General features: G+C 36.9%; 1 pseudogene; it reads left to right on the top strand.

Moving 5' to 3' along the window:
* Positions 1–5756: 5756 nt before the first annotated feature.
* Positions 5757–5840, top strand: LOC129780995 (U4 spliceosomal RNA; annotated as a pseudogene).
* The last annotated feature ends 2835 nt before the right edge of the window (positions 5841–8675 follow it).

The raw sequence follows: 8675 nt of genomic DNA, 5'->3' as shown, positions 1-8675 counted from the left end.
ATACAATTGAAGTTTTCTTTAACATGTCCGTCTTACCCCCATCTCACCTATCGTGTTGAATAGGTCGAATTCCGCCTTTAGATTCTAGGAATTAGCTAGAAGTCTTTCAGCAGGGCACCATGTATGGATGGGATTTTTCGGAGATATTGGGCAAGGTAACTTAGGATACTGCGGAGATTAAGGGATGTTGAAAAAAAACCCGGTAAAATGGTCAAGTTGATATTGTTTCTTGATGTCCTGATCAGTGTCACAAATTATCAAAATTTATTCAAAAATAAAGGAATTAACTTTTTCCCAATGTCAGATGAATTCTCTTCTGTTGGAACTCAACACCACATCTGTCATAATGAGTATAACAGAGCCGAGACGCGTGAACTTTGTTTAGTATATTGAACGAAAACAGCACGAATGAATTTCGGAAAGCCTGCATTCAGGCTAGGATTGGGCAATCTTGGATCGATTTTCAGAAGATCGAACTTTTCCATGTCGATTTCCGATTTTTTGGATCGATTCATTGTACCCGAAAAAATCGTGAAGATCGATCTTTTTCCTTTAATTTTTCCGATCTCATAGTTTTTTTTTCTAGTGTACATCAATTTTAACCTCACAACCTGACAAATTTTATAAACATAATGTCAACATTTGGATAGCTTTCGAGGTTGTCAAATTAGTGATAGTGAATAGGATTGGGCGATCTGGGGTCGATATTTAGAAGATCGACCTTTTCCTTTCCGATTTCCGATTTTTCGGATCGATTCTTCATCATCATCGCGAAAATCGATCTTTCCAAACTTTTTGTTTTGTCATTCGCGAGGTGATTAACAATAAAGCAACTAGATGTTGTAGCATAAAATAATATAATAATTAACTTTATTCAGTTTATTAAAACGTGTATCTATTGTACGATCGAATGACAATGATGAAGTGACACACATAGCGTGCTTCATCTACCCGGAAACGACAACTCTCCGCTCTATTATTTCACTCGTGACGTCGATACCAGTGACAAACGAATCTGTCACTGGCGAGCCCAAGTGGTAGATCCTCTCTGGTATTACCAGTTGTCTCCAACAAAACTGAAATACCTTTGATGTTTGAATAGAAATGTGAAATGTTTATTTCATGTTTAAATAAAAGACAATACTTATATAGAACAAGTAAATAAAAAAAAGGCATTCGATTTTTCAAAGATCGATTCAGCAAAGATCGATTCTTCGGTACCGATTTAATCAGTGAATCGATCCCTGCACCGTTTAGAAAATCAATCCATCAAGATCGATCTTTTTCTAAAGATCAGGCACCTTTCTTACTCAATAATTTCAGGAGAGTCAAGTTGATTATTATCGCTTGCAGTGAATTTTTATTGAAATCGTGTTTTGTTTCCATATTTAGAATAAAAAGAAAGGACCAGGGATCCGGAAAAGGCAACCTTATGGTTTTCGTTGAGTGATGAACAGAGCTGATCGTTCCGTTGCCGTTTTCGATTCCGTTTCCGTTTCCGCTTTCTATGCTCTTTTACGGCCATTTCGCTGTAACGCTGTCTTTGTTTCTAATACTTTCGTTGTCTAAATCCACTCCACAAGCTACCATCTTCTTTTTCGAAATGGCATCGGAATACGATATTTGACTTCTGCTGTTAAAGCTCTTTCACCCAATACCCATTTCGTAGTGGTTTTCTATCATTGCTGGTCATTTTGAGCCAGTATCATTAAATCGGAAGTCAGAATAAGATTATGTTCGTTTTCCGCTCGTCTATTAATTTCACCCATTGGGAGTGTTTGTCATTTCCGGCCAATCGGCATATTTTATATTATCGCCAAAAACAAGAATTGTATGTGATGAATAGCCTTCCCTTATCATTGATCGATTTCACTCTCAATTGGTTGACGTTGAATTTTTATGCTTTGATTTTCACTAACACGCAATGATCTTCAATTTTGACGTTTCGAACACCATGACGAAAATGAAGATGCAATTAAAAATGACCTTCATGACATGTTGATGCTGATGTTCATTTCACCGGGTTCATCGATAGTGTTGTTTTATATTTATAGACTTGTTAGCCTATCATATTGGACCTGCGCACTCACCTCGTAGCTTCAATAGTATTGTAATCAACAACAACGTGTCTTTGTTGTCAGCCATGCACTGTGGAGTGACCGCTTCAGCGTATTGTCATATTGCGTGAGTAAAACCCAAATGTGCAATGCAAAACTGAACAAAAAGAAAACAAAAGTCCAAAGTCAAATAGCAAAGAGTTTTTGTCGTAGGACTACGTCTTACAGAAACATAATTTCAGAAAACAGGTCACGTTTTCATGAAATAAAGTTAACGTTAATAACAAATTTTGCTGCGAACGGATTTTAACGATTTACCAATAGAATCGGAAATATTCCAAGATTTGTTTGATATGCTATACATTACAATCCCAAAGTATGTATATGGTTGACATTGAAAAAAAAAATGAGTGGGTTATATCTATGATATAACCGCAAGGTTGACGTGGAACTATCTTAGCTTAGCAATCATTCGTTTGTATTGATTAAATTCTTGATTGAATGAAACAGTTTCCAAATTCAATTGAGTTCAATATATTTGCTCTGTGAGTGAAAAAAATGAACAAATGCCGTGTAAAGTCAATTCATTTATTGTGATTGATTGTTCTTCGTTACAAGTAAATTTAATGACGGACCTTTTACGTTTGGTATGATGACTAGAACAAAATATATGTACGGAAGAATTATCAAACGTTTGATGAACCAGCCTAAGGCTGAAAATCTTTCCAATAAAGACAAAAAAAATATCAAACGATTATTTTATTTTACATTTCCCTCTGAAGTTTACATCCCAAAAGTGTACATACTTCTCGAATCTCGAATTTGCTTGAAACTGGGAAGTTCATTCGCTTCTAGTGGCTGCACGATTTTCCCAGGTTCCTAAGTTTAGAAGATCATGTTAGGACAGACATATTCCACTCTGCACAAAGGCAAGCGAGGACAAAAGTACTCGCAGTTTGCATTTATTTGCAGAGCCGATTTCCCCAGAAACCTCGGTTTTGAAGTCTGCGTTAGGGAAACACATTTCAATCGGAACAAAAATACCCCCGATTTGTATGAATTCGCAATGCCGATTTCCCCACGCTTCATGGATTTGAAGTCTGTGTTAGGGAAACACATTCCAGTCGGAACAAAAATACCCCCGACTTGCATGAATTTGAAATACCGATTTCTCCAGGCACCTTGGTTTAGAAATCTCTATTAGGGAACACATTTCGGTGGGAACAAAAGCTCCCCTTACTTTCGTGTGTTCTTCTTCTTCTTTTTGGCTTTAAGAGGGTTTAAACTTTTCAGTTCACTCGCCTCTAGGCTCTTTCGTGTGTTTGCAATGCCGATTTCGCTGCTTGGTTTTAAAGTCTGCGTTAGGGAACATTTTTCGATGAGAACAAAAGTCCCCCTACTTTCATGTATTTGCAATGCCGATTTCCCCAAGGCGCTGCTTGGTTTTGATGGCTGTGTTAGGGAAACCGTAAATCGGACCAATCAAAGCGATGCAGTTAGGGCGTTTAGATAACGTCTAATATTTTACAGTTATTCAATTGTTTATCTAATGAAAAACAACATTTTGTTAGTTGCGATAGATGCGTAGAAATATTCCCTATCAAGTGATGCAAACTTCTCTCCTATCCAGTACGAAATGTTCGAGCTATAAGCATTCGAAATCTTTCATTTTTTTCCTGCATGTTCTGTGTTTAGGTTTTCATTTTACCCTCCATATATTCCGGTTAGACGTAGTCCCACGTCAAAAATTGCAAGCATTCCGGTTTCCCCACAGATTTGTTCTGTTCATTTGTATGCTTTCCTGAACAGAGCTGTCAATGACGGGCAAGTTATGCAGCCGCTAGAAAAGAAACAACGAAGGGGAATAGCGAAAAGAGAATATTTGCGAAGTAAACTCCACACTTACATAGTAAGTAAGCTGTCGCTTGCGTATAAGTTTTGCATCTCCTCTGAGCTAAATTCTCAAAATCATTCTGTGCCCAAAACAACAAAGGTCGCTTATTCTGCTCGTTTCGTGTTTTATGTTTCCCCTCGAGCTGTGAACGCTAGCGAATATTTCACTTGAAGTGCATCTGGCATTACAATTAACATAACCATCCGAGCCATGGCAAAGCAGGCTAAAAAAGAGAAGAGTGCAAATGATTTGAGTAGTGCGGGCAAAGGTGCGCTAGGGGCAAAAGTGCGCATTGGTTTTTTTGAAGCAATAAAAATTCTAAACATAAAAATTCGACAACAGAGTATTCGTTTGGTACATTATTACACCAGCAGCTCACACATATAAACAAGATACATTTCATGAATGTGGCAAAAGTTATGAGGTTAAAATAGTTTTACGATGTTTTGATCTAATTTTTTTAAATTTTGGGGAAAATCCTAAAATAACTGGAAAGTTTGAAACTACATTGTCAAGGAAACCTTCATTCTATAGTAGATGATAGTGCGTATTCGTTTTTGTGAAAAGGTTCAAGAGCTTTTTTTTAAAATTCGATTAGTTCAAAAATTGATTTTGGGGCAAAAGTTCGCACCAGCGTTTTGCTCTCAAAAAAAGTTATAAAATGTTTTCAACCAAATTTTTAACGGGACCCACAAGAAGAAAACTGATTTGAAGAAATGCACTCCAGAAATGTTCAAATAGCCCGACAGAGGCTTCGGGAGGGATTTCTGAATCAGCTCTGAGGAAGAAGCTCATGTCAGTAAGTGATATATGATTTGAATCTTCTTTTATTGACATTTCTACTTCTGCTGAGATGTGCCAAAGCTTCTGGCGTCTGGCGTTTGATTTTGTGGAAGCCAACAACCTCCAGCACGAATTCAACCAAGTTTGAAAACTGGCAGAAAGAGATTGGGCTTCTAGCTTCATGAGGAACTATCGTCTGTCTCTTCGATCCCCACAACAATTCAACGAAGCAAAAGCGCTCCAAGGCAAAGCGTCGGAATCCTCAAAACCGAAATCCAAGATGAGGAAGAAAAATAAACAGTTGCTTAAAAATTATTCAAAATGAATTTCAAATGAAAAATGTTTTTATCTTCACCATGCATTCAATTGAATAACGGTTATGTTTCGTTTATGTTTATGTTTTCACAATGAACTTCATATAAGTATTGTTTTATTTTTCAACAATGAGTTTCAAATAAATCAAGTGAAGGTAACTATGTATTTATAAACTTGATCTATATGAACAAAATTGATTTGGTGTCCGTTCCTTATGATTTAACTCAAGAACGGAGCAACGTATCTAAGCAGCCAGAAAGATGAGAAAGATGAAAACTACGGGTACTTTTGTACTCGTTTGCATTTTTGCAAACCGGAATGTGTTTTCCCAATACAGATTCCGAAACCAAGAAGTTGGGAGAATCGGCATTGCAGATACATTCAAGTCGGCAATACTTTTATACCCCCAAACATTTTTACACTCCAGAATTCGTTTTGCTATCACGGTCTACAGAAGCGGGTACAAATGCAACGCTTTGGCCCGATTATTCAAGACTGCATTGGAAGATATCCCTTCATGTCGCCAGCTCACTGAACTTCTACGTATACCGTTTGATGATTAGGCAAAATGTTGATAACTATTTGCTGTGATAACTACTACCATAATGCATGAATTGACTTAAATTGAGGTTTGTTTGCAATTGAATTCGTAAATAGTTTCATTCATTCACTATTTTAATCAATAATTTAATCAATACACAAAATATAGCACTGCGCAGAGGTGATATCGTACCCAATGAGGATCATCCGAGGTGGGATTATTGCTAATTGAAGAAATACAATTGATTACTAAGCCAACGGCAGTCCTACGTCAACTTGCGGTTATATCAGAGGTATAACCCATCCATAGTTTTTTTTTGTTACAAGTTACCTCAGAAGCACAATTTAATAAGTGCGCACTTCTGCCCCGTATGGTGCACACTTTGGCCCCCACTATAGGGTGAAACATAGAACTTGTTCGATTCTTGTATGTACTTCGATACTTTTAGTTACCATTCATATTTGTTCTCGTGCGCATTTGCTCTTTTCTGATGTAACAAGCTCCTAGCTTTGTTGGCGGTTTTGACCGAGAGTCAAGAAACGATTTTTCATAAACGGTCATTCTCGCGATGTTTCATATTTATCGCCGCAACTGTGTGCATCTGTTAAACGCGTGTTCGATGCTTGTTGAATGGCAATGCGCTGAAGATGCCTCTCGTTAAATACTCAGTGCAATACGTGCATTGATATAAAGAAACAAATTGCGACATATGACCAATTAGTGTATTGTTCTCGCAAAGGCAAGAAAGAATCGTTGCTTCTCGAAATGATTCCACAAAAACACGCAAGCCATTAAATTTTTTCAGGGTTCCCAGGGTCCCCGTACACGCTCATCGCGCGGATGTCGTCTATAGACGACGCTCGTGGCGAAATGTTTAATGTTTTTCCTAAATTTTATTTAGCGGTAAATTATACTTAATCTAATGTCCTATGAATAACTGATCCGAAAATTACTTACAACTACAGAATTCACGTATGATTAGTTCTGCTCTCTAGTGCACCTGTGGCCGAGTGGTTAGCGTCATGCCGGGGATTCCCGTTCTGGCCGAGGGATTTTTCGTCAAAGAAATTTCCTTCGACTTGCACTGTGGTCACGTATATTCAAGAGCTTGCCCCGTCGGAATACATTCAAGGCGTGTTAGTTAGCTTAAGAAATCTCAACTATGTATTAATTAATGACGCTAGTTAATGCATACGTTGAGACGGCAAAAGATCCACAGGGAACGCCAATCCACAGTGAACGCCATTCAAGAAGTAGTTTTGCTATCTCCGAGTACAATACTATTGGTGGCCGGTGAGCAATACAATATGGCTTACAAAGAAGCTTATGTATACTTAACATAAACTTATTACTAGATCTTATTTCAATCTCTTATCACTAGAACACTGATATCCTCGAATTGAAATTTGGAATTATTAAAGGGAAAAAACGTGAGTAATCTAATTGTAAACCAGACGATTATGAAATTATGGAAAATTATAAATTCCCAATAAGTCCAATAGTTCAAAAAATTTATATTCTCAAATAAATTTAATGAACTATTGGTAGATTGAAATTATACCTGTGTAAACGTAATCCTGGAATGGAAGTTACTATGAACTAGTGTATTTATATTTGGCTACAATTATATCTTTCGACAGGAAAATTAAATTCTCTCTTTTATTAATACAATTATTAAAATAATAAATTCAAAATGTCGTGAACGCCGTATTTGAATGTCTGGAATTTGCCGTATTTGAATGTCGTGAACGGGATTATTTTCGGAACTGATCCTGACGAGTTGAAGGATTTCGAGGATTTCGACACGAAACGAAAGGAATATATTCTTTTGAGCTCAGAGAATCAATCAGTAGAAAAGAAGAAGAGAACACAAATTACAATTTGTGGTATTTTCACTGATGCTTTTGTAAAAAAAATGTGTCTTTATAAAGATTGACGTCTCAGGAACTGGATAAAAGTTCAAATAACCTAACAGGGTGTCGACTCAAAACCCGAAAAATAATTCCCTGACATTCCCTGATTTTCCAGTATTTTTCAGATGTAGACTAGTAATCAAATTTTCTACAAGTACTTTAGCTGTAGCTCCTAAGACATTTAGTTAGCTTAAACAACGAAATTTAAGGACGTCTGTCAATATTTTGCAATAAATGAATTGTTTGTAATTGTTTAACTCAGTTACGACCGACTGAGAAGTTTCGTAAAAAATAAAAAAATGGATTTATTAATACAGTTCAAAATTATCTTGAAAGAGGCCTTAAATAATAGTAGAAAATAAATCATTTTCATTTCCATTCGGATCAATTTCATGAACTGTTACGATTTTAACGAAATACTTTTTCTTGCAATCTTTTGACTCCCTTCTGTGCTTTTTATAAAATTTTCTTTGTTTCAACTCCAGAGATTTGGCTTCTGCCGTTTCATTAACTGAATCATTTGTCGTAAAAGCTTCTTTCTCCCGGCTTTCTTCATCTTCTAGATATACAGCTCAACATTTGAGGCTATTCTTGTCGAATCGTTTCCTCATTCATGTTTTCATAAAAACATTCGGTATTAATGGAAAAGCTTTCTCAACGTTGGGATTTCCACGCGAGATACAAAAGGCCATTGCTGGTAAAAAGTACTGTAAACCTATCCTTTCCAAAAATGTTCCAGTCGTTCATTTCTTGGATCATAGTGAACAAACCTGTTGCTTTTTTTATCCCATTTGTTTATTTTAGGCTCATTAGCATTTTAGCTGTAACAGAGCCGAATTTTAATCGTGTACATGTCACACTCCATCGCTGATGATTGTTGCGTGGACGTAGTTATTCTGTAACAACACAAAGATGGTCAATGAGGGCCCTGAGTTTTCAACTCACGATCGATTGCTTACTAAGCGAATACGCAACCAATGTGGCTACGGAGACCCCCCTAAACCTGTTGCTTTTGTTGCTAGTAATATTGTTTCAGTGCTAAGTCGGCTGGAGCCCTATACGTCACGAAATCCTTCAAATATCAAAATAATCAGTAGTCAGGCTTCTCGAATCGTTTTCCAGCCATTTTTTTATCGACTTCAATGACGGAAAGATAAGGATACATCAACGCT

Source organism: Toxorhynchites rutilus, chromosome 3 (genome assembly GCF_029784135.1).
Source record: "Toxorhynchites rutilus septentrionalis strain SRP chromosome 3, ASM2978413v1, whole genome shotgun sequence".
NCBI classification, from domain to species: Eukaryota; Metazoa; Arthropoda; class Insecta; order Diptera; family Culicidae; genus Toxorhynchites; species Toxorhynchites rutilus.
This window is presented reverse-complemented; position numbering and strand designations above follow the sequence as displayed.